The sequence below is a fragment of the Carassius auratus genome, chromosome 5 (assembly GCF_003368295.1).
Source record: "Carassius auratus strain Wakin chromosome 5, ASM336829v1, whole genome shotgun sequence".
NCBI classification, from domain to species: Eukaryota; Metazoa; Chordata; class Actinopteri; order Cypriniformes; family Cyprinidae; genus Carassius; species Carassius auratus.
In genome coordinates, this window is record NC_039247.1 from 32,062,025 (window position 1) to 32,087,878 (window position 25,854).

General features: G+C 39.1%; 1 long non-coding RNA gene across 1 annotated transcript; it reads right to left on the minus strand.

Annotated features, from left to right (window-relative positions):
* Nucleotides 1–11,700: 11,700 nt before the first annotated feature.
* On the minus strand, nt 11,701–15,422 carry LOC113069568 (uncharacterized). The gene is made up of 4 exons (XR_003279757.1): nt 15,340–15,422; nt 15,123–15,252; nt 14,637–14,722; nt 11,701–11,920 (listed from the first exon to the last, which is right to left on the minus strand). It is a non-coding gene; the product is annotated as an uncharacterized LOC113069568 (long non-coding RNA).
* Nucleotides 15,423–25,854: the final 10,432 nt, after the last annotated feature.

A 25,854-nucleotide genomic window follows, 5' to 3' on the forward strand; every position in this document is an offset into this window, starting at 1 on the left:
ATGATCATGATTCACTGGTACTAGTCCAGCTCCTCAATGAATCTATCAGACAGTACTCTTGCCTCCTCAGGTTACCCGTTAAGTTTAATGAACACCTTGCAGTTGGTTGACTGGATTTTCCTCTGCTTCCTTAGGAAGCGTGTCCTTCTAGATATATCTGCATTATTTTTCTTCAGGTGCTCGTTCACATAAACCTCAGTCCCTCTAAGCTTTTCCCCTTGCCTGAGCAAAGCATTTTTGTCTTTTCTGTTCATAAAGTGAATTATTATTGCGGGTTTGTCGTTCTTGTTTTTCCAGGGTAAAGGATGACAAGCCTCAATATCAGTTTTGGATACTGATAATCCTTTGCTGTGAAAAAAGCAGTCAACTGTTGCTCCACGGAGTCCATGTCTGGATCGATGAGCTCCCCACGTTGGTCGTTGTCACCGCCCTGCCATAAGAACAGGGCCTGGTCTCTAATCCGCTGACAACAATGTCGTTCATGCAGGAATACTGCTCCATGTCGGCCATGCAGCACTCCAGGCTGGCGATCCGCTTGTCCTTCTCCTCATTTTGTTTCTTCAGTTCTTTAATTTTGCTCATCAAATCAATGATCGATTTCCGCTGCTTACAGACAGTCGAGATCTCCTCAGACAGAAAATCAAGCGTTTTCTTTATCTCTTTGATCTCCTGGTTGTTCTTTGGAGGCATTTTGGTCGACGTTGATGAGGTCCATCGAGGTCCTCACTGATGGCGAGGCGATTCCTCCTTTACATACACCGATCCGGTTCAAATGTTCAGCTCGAGATATTCTGAATCATGCGACCGTGGCTCCTGTGAACTAATGCAAGACTTTTATTCTTTGCTTGCTAAATGTCCATTATTCTAGTGCATCATAAACAAAGTAGAAACACATACCATCCAAAGAACTACACCCCATGGATCAATTACACCAATTACTGTACAGCAAATGTTACTGGCATAGAACTTCTATCAATAGACTATACGCAGTGTCCGGCACACGGCATGAAAGGTAATATTCGAAAAGGCATAATAAGGGCACTCTAAAATTGTTATTTGTCTGCATTGCAGTAATGTTTTGTGTTTCCTACAGGAAATGTAAATCTAGTTTATAAACAGCAGTTGCAGAAGAATCTGCTTATATTATTTTTGTTCTCAACCACATTCTCTTTATTTTGTTTTCTGTTGTTCACTTCCTGTCTATTTTCTCACTTTAACAAGCTGGCTCCAGGGAAGAGGGAGGTGAAGAGTGCATACACAGTTTTATGTTTGGGAGTCTGGATTATTTAGGCAACCTGTACATCTGTCAAATGGCCTGGGTAAATGGCTGAACACAGTCTCATCCATATTTCAGAGCTTGTGGCAGAAGTAACAATCAGGGCTCTTGTATGGCTGGGAGGCCAAACTCATGAAATATTAAAAGGTAGAAAGCTCAGGTAAGATCATTGAAACTCGAGACTGTGAGACTGTTAAGGAGTGACTTTAGTATGGGTGGGATGTTTGCTGCTTGTGTCCCTACAAAACAACCCTTTTAAACTAAACAGTATGAGAAAAAGAGTACACAAAAGGACACACTCTTTGAAAGTAGAACAGCTATAAACGTTTAATGTGACATTACAAAGTTTGTAAAAGTAATCTGTGTGCATTATTTAAATAGTTTAAAAGACTTATCACTTTACCAAAGTTAAAATTTTAAATGGTAAAAATGAATAAATTCTCTCATCATTTAATGTTTATCTATGCCATGATATTTGCAGCAAAAACAAATGAAATCATACTTCCATTTAATTTGTCCTTTAAACATGTTTTCCTTTACAATGTTTGTTGAGCTGTTTTCATTGTTGTATTTATTATTCTCAAGTAAATATTTAGTCCTTATGAAGGTGGTGTGCACCTTGTATTGTTTATTTTATGTGTGCATTGGGGTTGGGACAAAATACCAATATGGCAAATTATCATTGTCCTTCTTTGTGCATTAGGAGAATCAATAGATTTCCCTCCCCTCGAGGTGGTGCTCAACACATGAATTATGGAAACTATTATATGCATGTGCTAATTTGAGTGCTGTTCTGGCCTAGGGATGTCAATGATTAATCAATGATCGATTAATTGTCAATAAGAGATGTAATAGATTAAAGCTATAGATGGGCTGTTAACCTATTTGATGTTGGGCTGCGTGTGGCTAATGTGCACTCAACACATGCGAGTGGCAGTGAGTGACGGTGATCGTATATATAAATGTATCATCATTCATACATAATGTACAAATTAGGCTTTTAATGTGATTTAAAAGTACATAAAAATTGAAACCAGATAATTATTTCATATCGTGCGGACTGCAGTGCTGCGGGACACACAGAGCCGGCGCTAGCCATTTGGGTGCCCTAAGCACAAATGCTTTAAACTGCTAATAACCATGCATAACTGCACAGTAGAAATTACTGAACAGAGGGACTACATCTCTATAAAGAGACCATTCTGCTATTCTATAGAACTATATTAAACATTTTCACTACCATCAGTTGTCAGAGGCACTACAGAGGCACACGCCTACATTTCCTAGCTGCAAAATCAGCTATCAGCAGTGTTGGGAACGTTACTTTAAAAAACGAATTAGTTATAGTTTCTCACTACTTGTTCCAAAAAGTAACTGAGTTAGTAACTGAATTACTCTATAATAAAATTAACTAGTTACCAGGGAAAGTTACTATTTGCGTTACTGTAAAAAAAAAAAAAGAAGAAAAAAAAAAGTTGCTACATGTCAGAGAATTAGTACTTTTTTTTTTTTTTTTGCAGTTTTCACAAGTCAGTTGAAATGAGTAGAACAGACAGGTATAAACTTTCAATATTTATTGCACGTCAACAGACAGCAAGAGTTTTATCCTGCACTTCAAGTATTGTCTTTGTAAGAAAGGGTATTTTTGCCCACTAGCTTTGTAGGTGCATGTCACACATTACATGTACACATTACATGCACGTTCTTGTATTTGACCACAATGAATTTGAAGTAGTGCTTATATCTTCACCTTGAAAATGCCAACTTTTCATCGGATTGCTCCTGACTCACCATCTCGCCATCTCTGCTGCGAATCTCTGTGTAGCTGTTGCGTGTGTGTGTGTGTGTGTGTCTTTGGCGCCGGCATGTGTGTAAAAACACTGGCTCTGATTGGCTACCATGAAACACATGACTCTGCCTTAGCCAATCACAACCGCTTATCTCGTCATTAACCCACCTCCTCACTCGCTGTGTGATCCAGGGGTGTGTTCGGATTGCATAGTTTATTAAATCAATGCATAGTAAAGCACCGCATTTAACGTTCAGTAATGTTAACGGCGGTGTAACGATGGGAAAAGTAATTTGTTAGATTACCACGTTACTGAAAAAATAACGTCGTTACCTAATGCCGTTCTTTTAAAACTACCATTTTTATTTAAAACATTGTCTTACCTCCAAGCGACGTGCGAGCATCATCCCGCTGTCTCTTCTTTTTTCTTTTTTCCGCCCCCGACTCTTGGTGCCAAATTTGACATTGATTGTAGTGATGGCCGATTCGTGAACGAATCGTTCAATTTAACCGATTCTTCTTAGTGAACCGGTTGAACCAGTTCACCAAATCGAACTGAATCGTTTGAAACGGTTCACGTCTCCAATAAGCATAAATCCACAAATTACTTAAGCTGTTAACTTTTTTAACGTGGCTGACACTCCCTCTGAGTCAGAATAAACCAATATCCCGGGGTAATCCATTTACTCAAACAGTACACTGAATGAAATGCTGTGAAGACCGAACTGAAGATGAACACCGAGCCGAGCCAGATAATGAACAAACACGCCCACTGCTGGAGCAGTTCTCGTTCTCGAGTCAAGAACCGGTTGCTTCGGTTTTCGGATCACCAGTACACTGAACCGAGAATCGTTTCTGTCGGACGCGTCCGATTTGAGAACCGATGAGCTGATTCTCATTCTCGAGTCAAGAACCGGTTGCTTCGGTTTTCGGATCACCAGTACACTCAACCGAGAATCGTTTCTGTCGGACGCGTCCGAATTGAGAACCGATGAACTGATGATATTGCGCATGCATGTAATTTTGTAAGTATTTTGTTAAACATCGGAAAGTGTGATAAAATAACTATATTTTATTATGATTTTTTTTATTATTATTTTTTTTAGATTAATGTTTCCAATCTGTATATTGTATATAATGTATAGGCCAAATGGGTTTTCAGGGAAGTTGGACAATAATTAAGACTCTAAAGACTCTTATGTTTAATAGGAATAAGGGATGATTTATGAGATATCTGTACTGTATTTATAGTTGATGACATTCACAAATTGAGTTTGTAGTAAACAGAACATGAACACGAGTGAGCAGCTGATGATACTGAACTGCAGCACGTGCCGGTTAGAGCGATTCTCGTTCTCGAGTCAAGAACCGGTTGCATCGGTTTTCGGATCATCAGTACACTCAACCGAGAATCGTTTCTGTCGGACGCGTCCGAATTGAGAACCGATGAACTGATGATACTGCGCACGCGCGATTCAGCGTGAAGCCAACTGACTCACAGCATGTCTCTGAACCGAAGGGATTCTTTTGGTGATTGATTCTGATTCTGTACTAGTAATGTTATGAGCGCGGGTATTTCGAGGGCTTGGATGAAGGGCAATCTGGCGAAACGTAAATTCATTTAATAACAAATACATCGCAATGGATTATGTTTATTAAGTGGATCATGGTTTGTGCACTGATGACACCTAATTTATTTACTTTATATCTTCAAGACTTAAATCCTCATATGCACATTATTGCTGTTACTGTATTTAGGTGTTGTTGCAAAACTCAAATGTAAACTTTTCATTATTATGAGGTTTTAACTGACTAAAGTTATGATTACTGACTTTATATATTTGAATGTTTGATAGATGTGATGCCATTACGTCATCGCCAATGACGTCATTACGTCGAGCGTGAAAGAACCGATGAACCGGTTTTTTCAACCGGTTTATTGAATCGAACCGTCCGAAAGAACCGGTTCGCGGAAAAGAATCGAACTTCCCATCACTAATTGATTGAGGCATAATCGAACAGACCACTGGGAGGTGGGGAAGGGGGGGCACCAGAGGGAGACTGGCACAGAGATTCAGCTTTTTCTCGAATAATTTGGTCTAGGCCTATATTACTTTTGTATTGCTTTTGTATATTAACATGCTTTTAGAAATATTTTATTTGTTATTTATACTAGTAGCCTATTGTGATGATTTTTTCACGACCCAGATTTTTTGGTGCCCCCCCAAGCACTTGGTGTCCTACGTGCAGTGCGTGATGTGCGGAACGCCGGCCCTGGGGACACAGGACAGATCGTTAATTCGTTCCTGCAACTTCGTTAATTAATTTGTGGCACCTGTTCATGTTTCATTCATTTTGTTCCTTAAACCATGATATCACTGAATTAAGTGAACAAATTAATACATCGAATGAATTAGTAATTCATGAAAAAAATTGGTGAATTGATGAAAAAAAACATGTTTTAAAGAAAACGCATAGCCTTTGTAAGTAATTGGTAATAGGTGTTTTGTTTTGGTCCTGACTGTGGGTGTCACTGTCGGATAGTGTTTTCTCTGCTTTCCTGCTGGCCTTGCTGCTGCTAATCGTAGCTCCGTGTTGCGGTTTTTTCTCTAGAATCTTTATCTTATTATAACTCTCTGTTGTTTAAAGTGATAAACTATAACTTAATGCCCACCATATTTCTGATATTATCGTTCAATCTTATCAGATTAATTTTGATCGTTCACTTTTATTTTAAATCCGTGAGTGCAATGCACCTGTTAGCACTTGATAGCTTGTCATTAGCATTTTCATTTGAACCTATCACTGTTATCTTTTCATAGCGTAGAGTAGCGTTTCACAGCGTAGTCATGGGTCAAAACACCGCTCTTCTGTTCTGATCAAAACATTAAACAGGTTTCAATCAGGAACACTTCCGTCAAGTATATTTAATGACAATTATAATTGCATACAGTTAGTGTTGGTGGTATGGTTATGTTCTGGGCAATACTTCACACGCCAGTCCATGCAGCCATGCTTGGACAGAGCGGGGAGAGCAGCAAGACAACCCCCCCTGGGGTACAGAACAGAACCATTATAAGCATACATAATTACAATTCACAATTACATGAGTTGTAAACAAAATGTCATAGAGACTGCTTCCAATGAAGACACTGTAAAGACATATCAAGTTAGATCAGATTACAGGTTCAGCTGGTGGAGTTGGGGTTGGAGGAGGGAGTTAATTGCAAGCAGCAATGCGATGGAGAGACACTGAATAATGGGAATTTAAATAGACCGCAGGTGATAGGTGTCAAGACTGGATCGGTACACGTCAGGAACAGCTGACTGTCAGCTGATGCAAGCATGACTAACATGACCTGACTGAACTAACACAATGCTCGATTTCTCCCCACTCAGTGACGCACCCACTGAGAAACCTGATGAAAGTGCTCTAGTTATTGGTGATTCTATTGTACGGAACATGAATATAGAGACACCAGCCACCATAGTCAAATGTTTACCAGGAGCCAGAGCGCCTGACATCTTGGCAAATTTAAAAGTGCTGGCTAATGCGTAAATACAGTAAGATTGTTATTCATGCTGGCGCTAATGATCTTTGACTTCGCCAGTCGCAGATCACTAAAAATAACATTAAAGAGGTGTGTGAACTTGCAAGCATGATGTCAGACACTGTAATATGCTCTGGTCCCCTCCCTGCTTACCGTGGTGATGAGATGCATAGCTGATTATCATCACTCAATGGCTGGATGTCTAAGTGGTGCCCACAGAATAACATGGGTTTCATAGACAATTGGACAAGCTTTTGGGGCAGACCTGACCTGTTTAAAAGAGATGGTCTTCATCCCTCCTGGGGTGGCGCCACTCTTCTCTCTAGAAATATGGCAAATAGTCTTCGTGTTTATACTTGACTAACTGGGGCCCAGGTCAGGAAGCAGACCGTCCGCTAGCTGCCTCCCGTCACAAAGTTCACAGACTTGTTCACAGTTAGTTCCAAATGTAAGTTTAGAGTCTATTACCATCCCCAGGTATTCATATGATTCGACAAATTCAACCTTTGGTTGACCTTAATGTATTGTGTTTGGATTGTTTTTTTTCCTAAAATCAATAAGCATGTCATTTGTTTTAACTGCATTTAGTTGAAGGTGAGACGCCTCACACCATTCAACAAAGTAATTGATGACTGGACCGTGATCTTGGAGCAGGATAACAATTACGGAGTCATCTGCATATTTAATTATAGTCCTGTTTTCCTACCTGCTCTGGCACATATTTGTGTACAAGATGAAAAGAAGAGGTGAGAGTATGCATCCTTGTGGGGACTTTTTCTGAGAGACTGCCATTCACTCTCACTCTTTGTGTCCTGTCCGTTAAAAAGTTAAAGGGTTAGTTCACCCAGATAGCAAAATTATGTAATTAATAACTTACCCTGATGTTGTTTCAAACCCGTAAGACCTCCATTTAAATGGTAAATGGACTGCATTTATATAGCGCTTTCAACAGACCACATGGCCATCCAAAGCGCTTTACAATTTGCCTCACATTCACCCATTCACACACACATTCACACACCGACTGCAGTGTCAGCCATTCAAGGCGCCATCCAACTCGTCGGGAGCAGCTGGGGTTAGGTGTCTTGCTCAAGGACACCTCGACACTTGGTCAGGTGGAGCCGGGGATTGAACCACCAACCTTCCGGTTTGTAGATGAACCACTGAGCCACTGCCGTTTATCTTTGGAACACAGTTTAAGATATTTTAGATTTAGTCCGAGAGCTCTCAGTCCCTCCATTGAAGCTGTGTGTACGGTCTACTGTCCATGTCCAGAAAGGTAAGAAAAACATCATCAAAGTAGTCCATGTGACATCAGAGGGTCAGTTAGAATACTATGAAACATCGAAAATACATTTTGGTCCAAAAATAGCAAAAATGCCGACTTTATTGAGCATTGTCTTCTCTTCCGTGTCTGTTGTGTGAGAGAGTTCAAAACAAAGCAGTCTGGATATCCGGTAATCAATCAGTTCACCAAATCGAACTGAATAGTTTCAAACGGTTCGCGTCTCCAATATGCTTTAATCCACAAATGACTTAAGCTGTTCCCATTTTTATTTTTTTTCCAATACACAAAACATATGAATGAACAAATGAACAAAACAACAAGACAGTAGGGGTGCTCCGATCACGATCGGCCGATCGTTAATGCGCATCTCGTCAGTAAAGCCGGTTCTCTAATCAGCGGTTAATTCCATCAGGTGCGTGATTTCTCATAGAGCAGCTGTTACTACACAGAGCCGTTGTTAACTGAGAAGATGGGCCAATAAACGCTGAAAATTAATGTGATTTGCGCATCTTCTCTATTAACAATGGCTCTGTGTAGTAACAGCTGCTCTATGAGAAATCACTAAATCACTTTACTTTTTACTGATTTTTTTTTTTGCTCATAATGATCGGCCGATCGTGATCGGAGCACCCCTACAAAACAGCACAGGGCATTTTAAATGAAATACATAAAGCAAAAAAGTACTAACAGGGATAGAAATAAGCATACTTGCAGGTAAAACCGCAGTTGAATTTAAACAAGACTAAAAGAAAAAAAAACAGATTAAAAAAAAAAAAACAACCACATAGTGAAATAAATAATATTCCTGGTCAAGATAAAAAAAGCTCTAGTCTGCTCTGTGCAATCAACTGGTTAGTCATCCAAAGACTGAGCGGAGTTAACATAGGAAAGGAAGGGGCCCCTGTGTTTGGTGAATAGGTCTGAGCTTTTTCTCAGGCTGTATTTAATTTTCTCTAGGTGAAGGAAAGACAATAGGTCTTTTAGCCAGGAATTAGATGTAGGAGGTTTTGGGTCTTTCCAATGGAGTAAAATGCGTCTGCGGGCCACGAGAGAGGCAAAAGCAATAATGTCCAATTCTCCACGAGAGAAGCAACTTTGGTCTGCAGGGCACACCGAAAATAGAAATAGCTGGACTGGGAGTCAGAGGTCGATTAAGAGCTTTTGACAATGTGTCATAAAAAGTTGACCAAAATAAATCCAACTTAGGACAGGAAAAAAACATACGAGTATGATTGGCAGAGGAGACACAGCACCTGTCGCTTGTATTAAACATCTTTTTATCCTTAACATTAGAGAGATGCAATCTGTGGACAACCTTAAATTGTATTAATGTTAGGCTAGCGCAAGGGGAAGTGGTGTTGACCCTTTCTAAGATCTCGTTCCACCATTCAGTTTCGAAAGAGGAACCCAGCTCTTTTTCCCCAGGTACTTCTGACCGCTAAGGAAGATGAGGTAGATGTAATTAATCTCATAGTTGCTGAAATAAATTTATGGTCCGTAGGAAGGGACAAAATAATCTCAATAAAGGAATCAGGTGATAAATAGGGAAAGTTGGGTAGATTGTGGAGTGCGAAATTACGAATCTGAAAATATCTAAATAAATGAGATTGGGGTAAGTCAAATGTATTTTTCAGACTATTAAAAGAAGCAAAGGTCTTATTAATGAAAAGTTGTTTAAAGCAGAATATGCCCTTATCCCTCCACAGGGCAAAAGCTGAGTCAACTAATGAGGGTAAGAATAGGTGGTTGTCACATATAGGTATCAGCGGGGAGATAGAAGAGATTTTAAAATCACGCCTAAACTGCCTCCAAATTTTCACAGTGGATAGAACAACTGTATTAGAGGTGTAGTTTGATGGGTAAGAATTCAAAGGAGCGCAAATCAGAGTACCTAATGAGACAGAGTTACAAGACCGTGCTTCCATCTGACACCAACTGGTATTAGGGAAGTTATACCATGTGTAAATTTTTTGGATATTGGCTGACCAATAATAAGCCAATAAGTTTGGGAGTCCAAGACCTCCTTCCCTCCTTTGTCTTTGTAGAATAGCTAAATTAACCCTGGGGTTCTTTCCTGCCCAAATAAAAGATGAAAAGTGCTGGTTAAGATCTTTGAAAAAAGTATTTGGAAGGTATAGTGGTAGACACTGAAAGAGAAATAAGAATCTTGGGAGTACATTCATTTTTATTGTGTTCACTCTTCCTAAAAGGGACAAGGGGAGGGCGTGCCAACGCCTGAGGTCGGACTTGATTTGATTAACCAACTTTAAAATGTTATCTTTATAAATAGACGACAAATTATTTGAGATGTGAATACCTAAATAACGAAAACAGGAGGTGGTTAAACGAAACGGTAATGCTTGGGTCGGGATTCTTTTTGCAGCTTCATTAAGAGGGAAACATTCGCTCTTACCGATGTTCAACTTGTAGCCCGAAAAGGATCCGAATGTGTGCCAAATTTCTAAGATCCCACTAATGCAGATGGTTGGATGTGAAATGTATAGCAACAAATCATCTGCATAAAGTGAGACCCTATGTTCCATTCCATTTCTGGTGATCCCAGTGAAAGACGAACAGCTTTTAAGGGAAAGGGACAGCGGCTCGATGGCGAGAGCAAATAACAATGGTGATAAGGGACATCCCTGCCTGCATCCCTGTGTTAACAGAAATGGTTTGGACCGGGTAGAGTTGGTAATTATGCATGCTGTAGGATTATTGTATAACAACCGAATCCATGAAATGAATTTCTGACCGAAACCAAATCTACCGAGGACTGTGAATAAATATTCCCACTCTACCCGGTCAAAGGCCTTCTCTGCGTCCATAGAAATTACCATTTCTGCTGCTGTTTTGTTTGGCTCAGAGAGTGTTAAGTAGCCTAAGCTGTTACCTTTTTAAATGTGGCTGACACTCCCTCTGAATTCAAACAAACCAATATCCCGGAGTAATTCATTTACTCAAACAGTACACCGACTGAACTGCTGTGAAGAGAGAACTGAAGATGAACACAGAGCCGAGCCAGATAATGAACAAGAGATTAATTCACGAGTCAAGAACCGTTTCTGTCAGACGTGTCCGATTAAAGAACCGAGGAGCTGATGATACTGCGCATGCGCAAAGCAAACTGACACAAAGAGCGTCTGAACCGAACTGATTATTTTGGTGATTGATTCTGTGCTAGTGTTATGAGCGCGGGTAAACCGAAGGCTTGAATCAAGGGCAATCATCGCAAATGACGCCATTACGTCGAGCGCAAAAGGACTGGTGAACCGGTTTATTGAATCGAACTGTCCGAAAGAACTACTGGGGATCCGAAAACCAATGCAACGGGTTCATGACTCATGAACGAGTCAATTTTTTGTACGTTATCTGGCTCTGCTCGGTGTTCATTCTCAGTTCTCTCCTCACAGCAGTTCAGTCAGTGTACTGTTTGAGTAAATGAATTACTCCGGGATATTGGTTTGTTTGAATTCAGAGGGAGTGTCAGCCACATTTAAAAAGGTAACAGCTTAATTCATTTGTGGATTAATGCGCATTAGAGACGCGAACAGTTTAAAACGATTCAGTTTGAATTGGTGAACTGAATGATTCGTTCAGCAGGAGAGGATGGCACAGGAACTGCGGGGAAATCGAGCCAAAGGTAAGTCGTGATGCTTGTGGAAGTGCGGAGAGTGGATGAGGTTCCAGGTGTGCGGTACGGACTGGTAAGTTCTACAGACTACACCACCAGGAGGCTATATCCGGGACTGCCCTTAACAGGTTTGTCACGACTGGGTCAGGTATCAGGCCAGAGTTAAGTTAGGACAACTTTATTTAAAACAGATTCAAGTTTTATTCACTACATCAAATAATTAGAAACAAACAAAACGTCCCACTTCAAGGAGGGGGAAGGCCTGGCATCCTTTGAGCAAAGGAGATAGCACTCACGCGTACACACACTTCACTGTGATCACTGCAAATAGGTAAAGGGCCCACCACCACAAGAGGCTACACTGCTGCTGGCAGCCACCCCACTCCTGAAGAAAAAAAAAAAAAACAAAAAAAAAACAAACACACAACACACGTTTAAAGACACATAAATTGAAACAAGCATCACATACAGCAACCTGGTTCTCAACAGTCACATCCAAAACTACTGGTTCCATAAAGCGGCCCAGCTACTGGGTTACCAGCAGGCAGAAAGAAGCAGAACGCAAAGAACCACCGAACACAGGTACACAAAAAAAAAAAAAAAAAAAAAAAAACACACAATGATATAATAAATCCACTGGATTGATCAAGAGCCAAAATACATGCTACAAAGTCAAACAAATAAAAATAAAAAAACTCATGAAAGATTATAATAAACAAAGAGAGAATAATACAAAATAAACAATTACATCAAACACAATAACCCCAGACGAAAGAAAAAAAATGCTAGTGACAGTTAGGTAGCAATTACCCTGTTGCACGCCACGTTTCAATCAGTTACTCACAGTACTGGTGGGAAATAAACGCCATACCCCGAGTCCAGACCGCGGACCAGCTGATCCTGCAAGTTCTCAGTTGATGCAGCAATACACAGTAGTCACCCGACAACGTTATATTAACGTCAATATCAATCCACTGTTAATGCAGCCGCATGAAAGCAGATGGAAGAGCGCAGTTCCAAAGACCAAATGTATGGAATGAGACGCGCAGCTTAGCAAAGCGAAGCAAACCAATTAGACACAGCGTGAAGCAGCCGTAGTTGGATAGAACAGGTAACAATTAGTCAGCGAAACATCAAAACTATTAAACGATGCACAGTGCAGAAAAGCCACACAGCAAACGACAAGCCCACTACAGCAGCCCACTGCGACGTCCCTGGCACATTGACCCCCACCTTAAATAAGGAAAACACACTTTACTTTAATCAGCCGACCATGAAAACTTATTTAAAATTAATAATAAAATTGCGTCACACATACCTGTACTGCGACTCACGAAGCACAGATGTAGCTGTACAAAACGACTGTCTCGGTGTCTCCATAATGGACCGCGATTAAAGGGCTTCCCGAAAAGCTCCTCAGTCCACCTAAGTAAAATCGGTTCGTAAAACCCAGTGCAAGACCATCAGCATTTCAAAACACTCACTGCAAACGCTCCTACCTCGTCACCATGCACACAAAAGCCGGGAAGTACGGTGGCTCGCTCGCTTACACCGGACGAACCCACACGCATAGCACAAACGGAAACGATTTTATAGGCAGGTAAACAACCCTAACCAGACACGCCCTCAATTTACTAGATGACATCAGGGGAGGGCAGATCGTACTGCTACACAGGGGAAGACACGGACATCCAACACAAACAACACAGAAGCAAGAGACAGAGATCAGACATGAAACAACGTTCTCACAAACACAAGCCATGAGACAAGCCAATATATAGGGAGTGTGTAATAAGTGACAGCTGCTGCTGATGATAATTAACGGAGACACCCACAAACTAATCAGTGCAGACGTGAAACAAACAGGCTTCACCACAAAGTGCAAAACCCAGAGATCACGGTTTACCAACCGTGACAGCCTTGTGGTTAAAATATGAGGTTGAATTGTATTAAAAGCCGATGAGAAATCAATGAATAAAAGTCTGGCATGAGAGCCATTCTTATCTAAATGCTTAAAGAGTAAATTAAGTAAGGTGACTGTGGCGTCTTCCACCCCCCATGGGGTCTATAAGCGAATTGCAGTGGGTCAAATAAATGCTCCGTTTTCCTCAATATTTCAGACCTCACTAATTTTTCAAAAACTTTCATAACTATTGATTTGAGTGCCACTGGTCTGAAATTATTAAGATTTTTGGTGTTGTTAGATTTGGGAATAACTACAGCATCTTTCCAGACCTCAGGTATTAATTGTGCCTCTAAAGACTTGTTAAAAATGTAGTGGAAGGGAGAACTCCATTGCTTTGCACAGGTTTTGAGTGTGCGCCCACAGATGTTATCTGGACCATGACTTTTATTAACTCTTATAGAGAGGAATGCTTTGTGCACTTCTGTTTGTGTTATATTAAAATGTTGAATGTCTACAAGCTGTTTACTCAAATTGTCGATCTCATAGCTAAAATAAAAAAATATTAAAACGATTGTAAAATTGAATAAGAGCACTGGCCAGCTCAGTATCTGAGCTGAAGCCATCCAAGGTGACCGGGCTGCTGCTTTTTAGATTCTGGAGGCCTGCTATGGTTTTCATACTGTCCCAGGCTGATCCAAGATTGCTTGTTGCCATCTGGTTCTCCAGTTTATATTTATAGTCTCGTTTTGCTTTGAGAATTCCTATTTTTAAATCCTCTTTTGCTATTTGTAGTTCAGGAATGTCACCCCCCTTAACCCAGCGGCGGTAAAGGCAGCGATTTGTAAGCATCTTTTATAGATCCATAGCAGAGGTCCAGGGTTTTATCCCATCTAGTAGCACAGGAAACATACTGGTAAAAGTTTGTAAGTGTCTTCTTAAGACATACATGGTTAAAATCACCCAGTATGAAGTTTGGCGCCTCAGGTAAGAGTGATTGTAATTTCTGCACGGTTTCGAAGATGGTGAAATTGGTAATAAAAACTTGTGGAAATTCATGGGGTAGGTAGAAAGGTCATAGTGATACTGATAAAAGTTCAACATCTGATGTACAGATACGCTCTCTTACAGTCACAGAGGTGCAGTATCGTTTGTTAAAATATAAACATACCCCGCCACCTTGAGATTTCCCCGTTACCTCTCTCTCCCGATCAAGTCGATAAGGTCCCCCAAATCCATCAGTTGACAAGTTGGTGTCCTGATCATTCTCCGTCAACCAGGTCTCTGTGAAAGCCAGGACACAACACTCCCTGAAGTCCTTCAGAAAACTGATGTTAACTTATGTTCAACAGAAGAAAGAAACTTTCTTTTTTTCCCCATTTTTTTTAGATTAGCCACAAATGAGGGTTCATCACTAAGTTCAATTAAAGCATTTTATGACCTTCAGCAAATCATCTTTCTTTTTGTTGTGTTTTATTCCCCAAATGCTAAGTGTGTTCAAGTGAAAATTAATTATACAGAATAAATAAACCAAAACAAAGACATTGTCCTTAATTTTACACAAAATAAATTGTCCTATAGTTCTTACCTGAGAAATTATGATCCATTGCTCGGCAAAAATGTGTTATTCTTTTAAAAAAATAAAAAAAAATAAAAAAGTGTGTGCTGAAATATGTAGATCTACCTTATACTTAACTATTCCCGGCTAGCAGATGAAAGAGCCTCCACAAAGCAATCCAGCACAAAAGCATATCCTTTCCAAACAGTATTCGATTCAACACAGTCACAATCAGGCATCTATCCAAACACACATTCTGGAAGTGTAAAATGAAATAGAAAATAACTAAAACAAACATACACATTCTAAATAACGAAAGAAGACAATATTCAAATATACTCACATTTTTAGTTTAAAACCAAAGGTTTCTCAACTAGGGCTTTGTCAACCAACAGTTCAAGGTAGCACCAAGAAACATGCGTTACCTCTACTCAAACTGAACTACTTCTTCAGGACACTTGATATACAAATCAGGTGTGTCTAATGAGCGCCCTCTAGTGCCTCATATTTCCATTCCCCTAAGTATATGGAAAAACTGTGACAGACATTCCACACTGTTAAAAGGTTTAAAACAACTTCAGAGTGAGTAAATGAAAGAATTTTCATTTTTGCATCATTTTCAGCAGTTTGGACTTTAAAGAAGAGAGAGAAACCTGCACATTACTACCTTACTAACATGGCATGCAAGAAAAAATAAATAAAGTGTGCGCATGATTACTAATTCGTTCACTCAATGTACTAAAACGTGCACAGGCTTACTATTGTGTTCCCTTGATTTGCTAAATTGTGCGTGCGATATAGCAAATCGAGGGAACTAATTAGTAAATCGTGTGAACAATTTATAAATCGAGTGAATGTAATAGTAAATCGAGGGAAAGCAATAGTAATTGTGTGCACGTTTTAGTACATTGATGCCATGACAAAAATGCCATAGTTTGATCTACTTTTGTCTTTGTTATAAACATTTGATCTATCATTGTCCTTTTATTGGTCTATCAAAAACCCTAGCACCTGTTGTTGGCTATACTAGACTTTTTTTCATGCCATTTACTGCTTTTTAAAATGAGATCTCTTTCTGTCTAACCACAATTGTGGGTAATGAACTCATTATGAGAAAGTCCTCAGAGCTCCAGTAAACTGATCCAACTGTGCAGGATCCTTGAGGGCTTGTTAAACCCCTGAGGAGGGTAGCTAGTTGGTCCATTTCCCACTGCCCCGGGGGCCAGCTGAGGTTCTGCTCTCTCAGGTCAGGTAGTCTCAGTTTGGCCCACTGGGGTGCTTCAGGCCAGCTGACAAAAAAAAAAAAAAAACTTATGCAACCTGCAGCAGTGAATAGGGAATCAAGGGTCTTTTGCTCTGAGTATCTTTGGGAAGGTGTTTGGATAATAATGAGAGTTGAAACTTTTTGGCTTGTTTCCATGGAGACCTGGGTTGCTGAGAGAAAATTGGGAATATAGCCCTGGGCATCGTGGAGAAATGTTGGACATGCTGATGCAATCCATACTCCTGCCATGAAGACATTTTCTTTTCTTTCAGTTTTGTTTTCATATTCTTGTTTGATATTTGTTGAGTCTAATGCCAAATCTACCTGGTATCGTGTTTAAGAGGCCATATATTTAATATTTATTGAATGCATAGAAAGAATGAAAGAACGAATGAATGATTTGTAGAGTGACAGAATGAAATCCCAATTTTCTAACAATTTATGCATTTTCCTCACATTTTGTTCTTCTTCGTTAAAACAATAAAATCCCAGACAAAACAATGTTTTGTGTTTGTTTTCGAGAAAGTAGCCTTCTGCAGTATACTGTGAATTAACAGCATTCAGAGTCGACTGTGTCTGAAATCACACCCTACACCCTCATTCACCCATTTACTCATACAGTCCACCTGACAGAGTGGGTGCTTCTCAATTCTTATTTGTGCATCGTCTCGTCTTATCTCCACCACTTCAGGATGCAAGGAAAGACACCAGGACGGAGGAATTGAATCAAGTTAAATTATATATCTTAAATATCCTCGCTCCCTTTAGCGTCACTTCAAAGTGTCATCAATTTAGCTTGAACGTCGGGATTCTTGAACATCAGAGATAATAATTTATACTGTAATAGTCTCAACCTCCACAAAATACCATATTTGTTCATTAACAAATATAAGAATTTACAAATTAAAAGCAATAAGCCATTAAAATCGAGAGACTTAAAAATGAATAAACCTGTGCTAAAAAAGATGTTATACATCAGAATTAAAGACACTGCCAAAACATAGTCCACATTTACAATAGGTTCATGCTTAATACACGTTTATGTCTGTTTGTATTTTCTGCCATGGTTAGCACTTGGTGCAGATGTGAAGGACGAGGAGAAATTAATTCAGAAATTAATTAAATGGTTTGCTTTAGTTGGGCTCTTGACACTTTAATATTAGTTTTTCTCTGGCTGCTGTAACTGTGTTTGTAAAGCACATTTGTTATTGTGAGAAAACTCTGATTCACTGATCTCATTCACTGGCTAATCTTTAATGTGTTGTTGACTTATTCTTTATGAGAGGACAAACTATTATGAAAAAACTTATACATTTTATACACAAAACCTTCAGAATTACAGCACCATTTAGACACACACAGATATCAAGAATCCGCACATGAATCTCAACAATGTAACTAGTAACAAAAACGGGTTCATGACGCAATGTAAACTGGTAAAAAAATAAAATAAAATAAAATAAACTTCCAGCATGCATTGCAGCATGAATAAATTATGCAGCTTAATGTTCTTACTATTTTCTTTATTTCCTTTTTGGTGTTGTTTTTGTTTTGACATTTTAGTAACCTGTTTATGATGCTCAGAGTATTTTTTTTTTTTTTTATAGTTGTCATCAGTGTTGAGATTCACACGCTGATTGTGATGTCTGTGTATCTAAGACCTGCTGTAGTTCAAAACTTTAGTTTGTGCATAGTGTACTTGGGACTATTTCAAAGTAATTGATAGCGATAGTATCAGTGCTGTAATTTAAAGGGTTAGTTCAGCCAAGAAAGAAAATGATGTCATTAATAACTCACCCTCATGTCATTCCAAACCCGTGAGACCTCCGTTTATCTTCGGAACACAGTTTAAGATATTTTAGATATTTTGTGCGAGTGCAGCGGAAAGAAATGTATTTTAGAAAATACATTTTGGTCCAAAAATAGCGAAAACTATGACTTTATTCAGCATTGTCTTCTCTTCCGGGTCTGTTGTGAGAGCATTTTTTTTTACCTTTATTTATATAGTGCTTTAAACAAAATACATTGAGTAAAAGCAACTGAACAACATTCATTAGGAAAACAGTGTGTCAATAATGCTAAATATTGTTATTGGGCACACAAGAAAACACATCAGCAGCGTCGTACGTCAGCAGCGTTGTGTTGTTTTTTTGTGAGTGTGTGTAGTTCCTCTACTGTGTATGTGATCTTGATGCACCGCCCTCTTCTGAAATGGGAGGCGGGACCACCAGGTTATTTACATTTAAAGGGACAAACACAAAAAAGGTGTGTTTTAACTCCAACCTTATAAGTGGCAATTTCATCAAGCTATAACAAAATTATCTGTATTTTGAGCTAAAACTTCACATACACACTCTGGGCACAACAGAGTTATTTCACATGTTGTAAAAAGGGGCATAATAGGTCACTTTTACATAAAAACTTACATAAAACTGAGACAAAAACTTAAAAAAAAGAAGTTTCACAGGAATTTGATGAACAGAAATGGAATAATGAGTCCCTGAAGAGAGTGGGGGCTCTGTATCTAAAGTGTCATGTTTGGCCACCTGCTGCTTTAAGCACTACATTTCATCTCATCCTCATGGACTGCTCCAGATTTGTTGGTTCCTGCTGTGTGATGTTAAGCCACTTTTCCACTAAGGCACTTGCAAGCTCTTGAACACGTCTGGGGGACATATGGTTATGCGTGGTTTGCTTCACTGATTGCACAGACGCTACTGGAAGAGAGCCGAACTGGATGATGGCATCACTGTATCATCAATGAACTAACTTTAGGTGAAAAATGACTCTGTCATTGTCTTCTTTAATTTTGACTTAACTATATTCCTGTTTGACTCTGTAAAGCTCCTTTGACACAATCAGTATTGTATAAAGCGTTTTATACAAATAAAGGTGACTTGACTGTAACTGCAAGTGTGATCAGCTGTCCTTCTTACAGTAGGTGGCCAACCAGAGTTTCAACCAGGTGCTTTCTACACCTGCGAGCGGCGTCGCCACGTCTGTAAAGTGCATGTGCAGCTTTTGACCACTGAGTGGTGCTTTAACCAAGTTATCAAACAAATGCATCACAGCACCTTTTCACAAATAGCCGTCAGCTTTGCCTCGTTGATGTGTTACATTTGTCTATCCCTTTAATCCACATTTAGGTGAATCTGAAAAGTTTCTTTAAACATTTATGTAGTAAATTAGTTACTCTCCCTTAGATGTAAGAATACTATAAGAATGATCTTTAATAACTGATTCCAGATAATTCCCACTACAGAGAGGAATAATGTGGATATATATATATATATTTATATTGTGTCCTTTACACATTCCTTTCACTTTTTGATGAATTCATTGTTTCAATCAGCAAATTGTCATATAGAAGCATATGACAGTGGAAGTTTTGGGTGACTTTGTAAGACAACTAATATGTATTCTGTTGAGAAGCGGTTAAGGACACCCTTGGAGGGTGTTTAGAATTTAATTTCTCAGACTGTGTTGGGAGAGAGGAGGGGACCCAGTTGAGAAGATGAAAAGATGACAGTACAGAAGAGCTATGGATGGGAGGGGCATAGAGACAAAGGAGGGAAAAATAGGGGGGGAATAATGAGAGAAAATGCAGTCCACTTCCGAGCTGATAGAAATGTTTTATTCATGCTGAGGCCATAGATGTGAGACAGGACAGAGGATTACGAAATAATGAAAGAAAAAGAAAACGAAGAGGTATTCCCCACTGAAATATAAATAACTTCCACAGTTATTTTATTTTCAAAGAGGATAAAAAAAATAACATAGTTGTACAACGTAAGCTATAGATGACTCTTGCTTTAGCAGAAAATTAACCTGAAAATTTTGAAATCAACATGAGAGTCTCCACAACCCGAATAAATGCAATAAAGAAAGATCATAGCATTTCACATGCATTTCGACATGTAGGCTTATTTTAAAATAGACTAGTATGTATATGGACTTTTTATTTTATTTTTTTAATGTTGTGTATAAAGTAGGTCAAAGGAAGTTAGACAAGCACTGCGTCTGAAAGCTCTAAAATGCTTTCTTCAGAGGCAGCATTCCAAGGCAGGAAGGCATCAAGGCACGTCCAAATCCAAATTATGCTTTACTTCCTGTCTCCGAAGGTACCTTCTTCTGATCCAATTTTGAAGGCAGCATAGATGTATCCTTTGCTGCCTTTGATATTCCACAATCCTGTGTCTTCCAATCTGTGACTGTTGAGCTAAAAAATAAAGATGTCATCTGAAAGTTGCATTTAGTGGTCAGTTTTGTGTAAATGTATATTTCTGACTAAACGTTTAGCTTTTTTATGTTATTTCTAGCGAGAAATCAGTATGTAATAAAAAATACACCAACATTTATCACCAAAATTTGTTATATATTGTTGTAGATAATTAAGCCGTTATGCTGCCTCAGAAGCCGGTCTAAAATCACTTTCGTGAGGTGCCTTTGTGCGAAAATGCTGCCTGCAATGTAATTACCTCCTACGATAGGCTTTTGGACACAACCAGGGGAACAGAAACACAAAAGTTCATAATCAAGACAAGTTCCGTTAATCTGATCTAGGCATGTGACAGCATCAAATTTTCATGTTGAGATTAATTGCGAATGCTTTTATCACGGTATACAGTATTATCACAGTGTTGTCATAATAAAGTATAAGAGGTTTAATAACTTTTTTCTTATAACAAAAAGAAACTTTAAAGGGGGGGTGAAATGCTCATTTTCACTCAATCTCCTGTTAATCATGAGTACCTATAGAGTAGTACTGCATCCTTCATAACTCCAAAAAGTCTTTGGTTTTATTATATTCATAAGAGAAAAATAGTCTGTACCGATTTTTTCTGGAAAAACATGAGCCGCTGGAGGCGTGATGTGTGGGCGGAGCTAAAGAATCACGAGCACGAATAGGCTTTTGCGTTGAGAGCGTTTGGAAGCTGTGACATTACCATGAGGACAAAACCAACCAAAACAAACCATGGCTTACAGTCAGATTCAGCCGTTTATTTATGATCCAGAATCAGATCCCAAGGCTGAAACTGAACGAGAGCAGCACCAGCAACGACTACAACAGCGTCTCTATGTGGTATGTATTGAAACTGTATATATTTGCTTATGTAACCCCTCTCTCCCGGGTCCTTTCTGACGCTCCTCGCACTCGCTCCTCGAACCCGGGTCTCCTCTAACAAGGAGGCTAAATGACTACAGCCACTAGCGTCTGTTGCTAATGCGTCTCTTGAGGTCGGGGAGGTTTACCTGCACAGCACTACTCGCTGGCCTCCGTTACACTTAGCGGTTTTGGAAAATGACTAAGTTCCACTTTATGTCGTCTTTTTTTTTTCTTTAAAGGTGTACAAGGTTTACTTGATGTGCTTACGCGCCGATAGCTAAGTTAACAACACAGAGATATTTGAAGCAGTTTTACTCACCGCCTGCGGTTCCAACACACGATCGTGACCCTTTTTTGTTGGGATTGCATTATCCTTAAGAAATAAACGATATGGAAATCCGGCGTCAAACTGGGCCTTGTTTGTAAAACAAGCATCTTCGAAATGCAGGGAACAAACACTTGCACAACTCCGTTGATGCTCTGTAAAAATAAACTCAGGACTGGACACGGATGGTAGACAGAGGGGCCGCTGGCTCTTCACTCGGGGCACAGGTAAGTCTGTAGAAAAGACAGCTGGGGCTTCACTTGGGCATACAGGCGGGTGTACAACACAATATGCTAGCTGTACGATGGTTTAGGGTACTCACACCGTTACTAACACCAGGTCTCTTTTCCCTCTTCTTTCCAGCTCCTGGATACTTCTCCGGCTGTCATGTGACCTGTCGAAAGGGCCTCCATCGGCGATACTTCCGGTGAGTCTTCCTGTTTTCAACCACTCAGAATTTGTTACACAGGTCCATAGAGCATTTCACAGTTAGGTAGACATCCCAATATACTCAGCCCGGTTTCTGTGTCTGCCAAATCCTTGCTCCGTCCTCGCCCAGCCAACAATATCCTCCGCCTTCTTTCCGCTGCACTCGCACAAACACTCCAATTCACTCGCCGTATCGGCTGATCTATCCACCTGCGATCAATAAAACCCTGATTTCCCTTCCCGTGTTCCCGGAAGCACCCGGTGTTTGAGGATTATGGTCCGTCACTTTTAGTTCCGCCCTTACAAAGTAACTCCGTGACACGTACAACTTAATTTTTAAAACTATGTCCATGTTTAGCATGGAAATCCAACTCTTTAACAGTGTAAAAAACTCAATATGCATGAAATATTATTTCACCCCCCTTTAAATACTATAAAGCAATGCACAAAAATAGGTATAAATTTAATAATTTCATACAGATTAAAGTGCAAAAGATTCATAAAGCCCAATAGGTTGCACTTTACAATAATATCTCATTAGTTAACCTTAGTTTATGCATTAACGTTCACAATGAGCAATAGCTACATTTGCTACATAAATGATTCATCTTTGTTCAAAAATACAACTGTTAGTTCATGTTAGCTCGAGTTCATTTAATAACTCAGTAGCAAAGTTTTATTTTAACAATCTGTTATTAAATGTTTTTGACTTAGATTAAAGAATGTTTAGAATAATTTTTCATTGGCAGTTTATGTTAACTAATGAATTAACTAATGTTTACTAATGGGGCCTTAATGTAAAGTACGACTGACCAATAAAGAATAAAAGCATTTTCAAACAATATCTAGGGCTTGTTGTAGTCCAGATTAAAATGTAAAAATTGATGGTCTATTAAGTCTAAATATGTAAGTATTTGGCACTATGATGAGCAGTGTAGCGATACACAAATCTTAATGGCTGTTTAAATTATTTAAATATGTTTCAGAAAGTGGCACTACAGCTGTTTTGTTTTGGGATAATAGCTGCATTTCTGCTGTTCAGCGCCACCTGCTGTCAGAGAGTGAATGTACGCTTTCATTCAGCATACATGGGAAAAGTATTCTTAAAATGCATTTTAAAAATCTGAATAATAAATAATTATTCACTGTATTTTGCAGTGTCCACAAGAACAGTATCATGCATGTTTATTATCGTGATAACATTACCGGATACCAGCAAATGTCTAGTCTGATCTTATGTGATTCTTAATATTAATGAGAGGATCCCCATCATGTTACAGTTGTTCCACATCGACAGCACTGCTTGTGTTGTAATGGAAAATCAATGGTACTGGACAGTTAAAGAAAGTTATGGGGAATATTTGAAGTTTTATATATATATATAACAGCTGTTTTGCTGTGCAGATCGCCTTTGAGAAGTTCACCTTTTACGGTTAACAGCAATGCCGCCCCATCTCTCTCTAACATTCACTTTCGCTCTCTCTTATTGAAAATGCCGTGAGCATTGCCATCCTCTCAGCTCACAGACGAGGTTGCTGGAAATACCTGAACGGACAAGAAAAATGGCACTCATTTTTTGAAGGGCTGCAAATCAGCCAGAAATGTCTTATTATTCCACCGACACTGTCGGTATTAAGTTATTTTCCTCTCTAAATAGAAGAAAGTTCATGAATATCTATTGAGTTCCAGGTGTGGATTCAAGGGGCTGTTTTTCACCACAATGCTGTTCTCTTACGAGACTCTATATTCCCCCTCAATAACTTTTTTCTTCTGAGATTGAAGTGAAAGACAATAGTATTAGAAATTGGTTTATAAAGTAGCACCACTACTTTTCTTCTTTTTCATGGGAGGGATACGATGCTCTGGTTTTCACTCTCTTGTCTCTAGAATTTGATTGCTTGGCAATCTTACCCCATTTAAATCCATACCCTTGTGCCAGCCGAGGCTCATGAGGGAGATTTTAATATGCTCCAAAGGCTGTGAGAATGGCATCATGCCAGGGCTTGACTGGAGGGTGTTACTGAGCAGAGATATAAACCATTTATGCACTTCTTCAATAATTTAGGTAAATAATATCATAAATAAAAGGGATTGTGAGGGCTAGCACAATGAGGAATCAAGGATGGGTAAAAGGAAAGAGCAATGTTTGGGAAAAAATAAGAAGGAAAGAAGTCAGCTACTGTATGGTCATGAGCTGTATGTCCAGTTTTACCAGGGTGATCATATATCATTTTCCCAACCTTCACCAAGTTGTTTAAAAAGCAAATGCATTTGTGTGCCCATGGGCGAGCTTTTCTGAAAACAAGATGAAAAAAAAACCTGGTCTAAAGTCTGGTGCAATATTTGTTTATTTTTGTTATTTACAGACACATTACTAATATGCACCTACAGGTGGGTGCACAACACACATACACTCTGTCGATTACACACACAGGGAAGCACAGCAGCACACAAACGTTTAAAAAATGAAAAATTTAAGGATTAAAATGCAAAAGATTATTATTGTGTACATAATTAAAAAAAAGCCTAATGGATAGACTTTGCATGTTTGAGAATTACACACTTGAGCAGATCTGGGGGTTTTACATTTAGCTGACGCTTTTATCCAAAGCAACTTACAATTGATATATGTCAGAGGTCACACACCTCTGGAGCAACTAGGGGTTAAGTGTCTTGCTCAGGGACACATTGGTGTCTCACAGTGGATTCAAACCCGGGTCTCTCACACCAAAGGCATGTGTCTTATCCACTGCGCAAACACCACAGTTTTCCAGAAAGTTGGTTATGTTTTAAGAGTATTAAGAGTAAGCAAGTGGATAAACTCAGCTTTCTGTTCCAGAAACAGAGGTTAGTCTCAGGGTGTGCAACTGATTCCCTGAACATAACCTGCTCTAGAGCTGTTTCCTGGTTATCAGCACATGTGACCTTATAATATTATATATGATCACAATATGATTACAATATGATTTCAATATGTGGAAGTCATGGCCTAATGGTTAGAGAGTCGGACTCGCAATCGGATCGTTGTGAGTTCGAGTCTTGGGCCGGCAGGAATTGTAGGTGGGGGGAGTGCATGTACAGTTCTCTTTCTGCTCTTAATACCACAACTTGAGCAAGGCACTGAACCCCCAACTGCTCCCTGGGTGCCGCAGCATAAATGATGCCCAGTGTGTGTGTGCAGTTTGAATGGGTTAAAACCAGAGCATGAATTCTGAGAACTTGGCTGTATGTCACTTTCACTCACTATAGTTATCAAATATACAATTTATATATTTAGAGAGAGAGTTGTATGATATGTTTATAATAAGGTTTGATATAACTGATATATAAAGTGCTATTATATTATCAGAATATGTGATTATATTCAGTGTTATATATATAATAGTTATATATGTATATATATTAAATATATTAAAACATAACAAGGTGATGTTTATTTGATTCTAGTGACTTTTTATTGTCATCTCACACATCATGGCTGTACATTTTCTATCTTGTATTTCTATAATAAAATACATATGTGATATTTCTAATTATATATTAGCACCAAAAAAACTATGTAAATCTTAATCTCAGTGAAACTCATCTGTTTATCTGTGCATTTATTGAATGAGCACTATGCAATGTCCAAACCGATTGCACTGTATTTTATATAAAATAATTTCCTATTCTTAAACTGTCTTAAATTCTTTTTAAGTCAATTTTTAAATAATTTTCAAAGTTTTTAAATTGC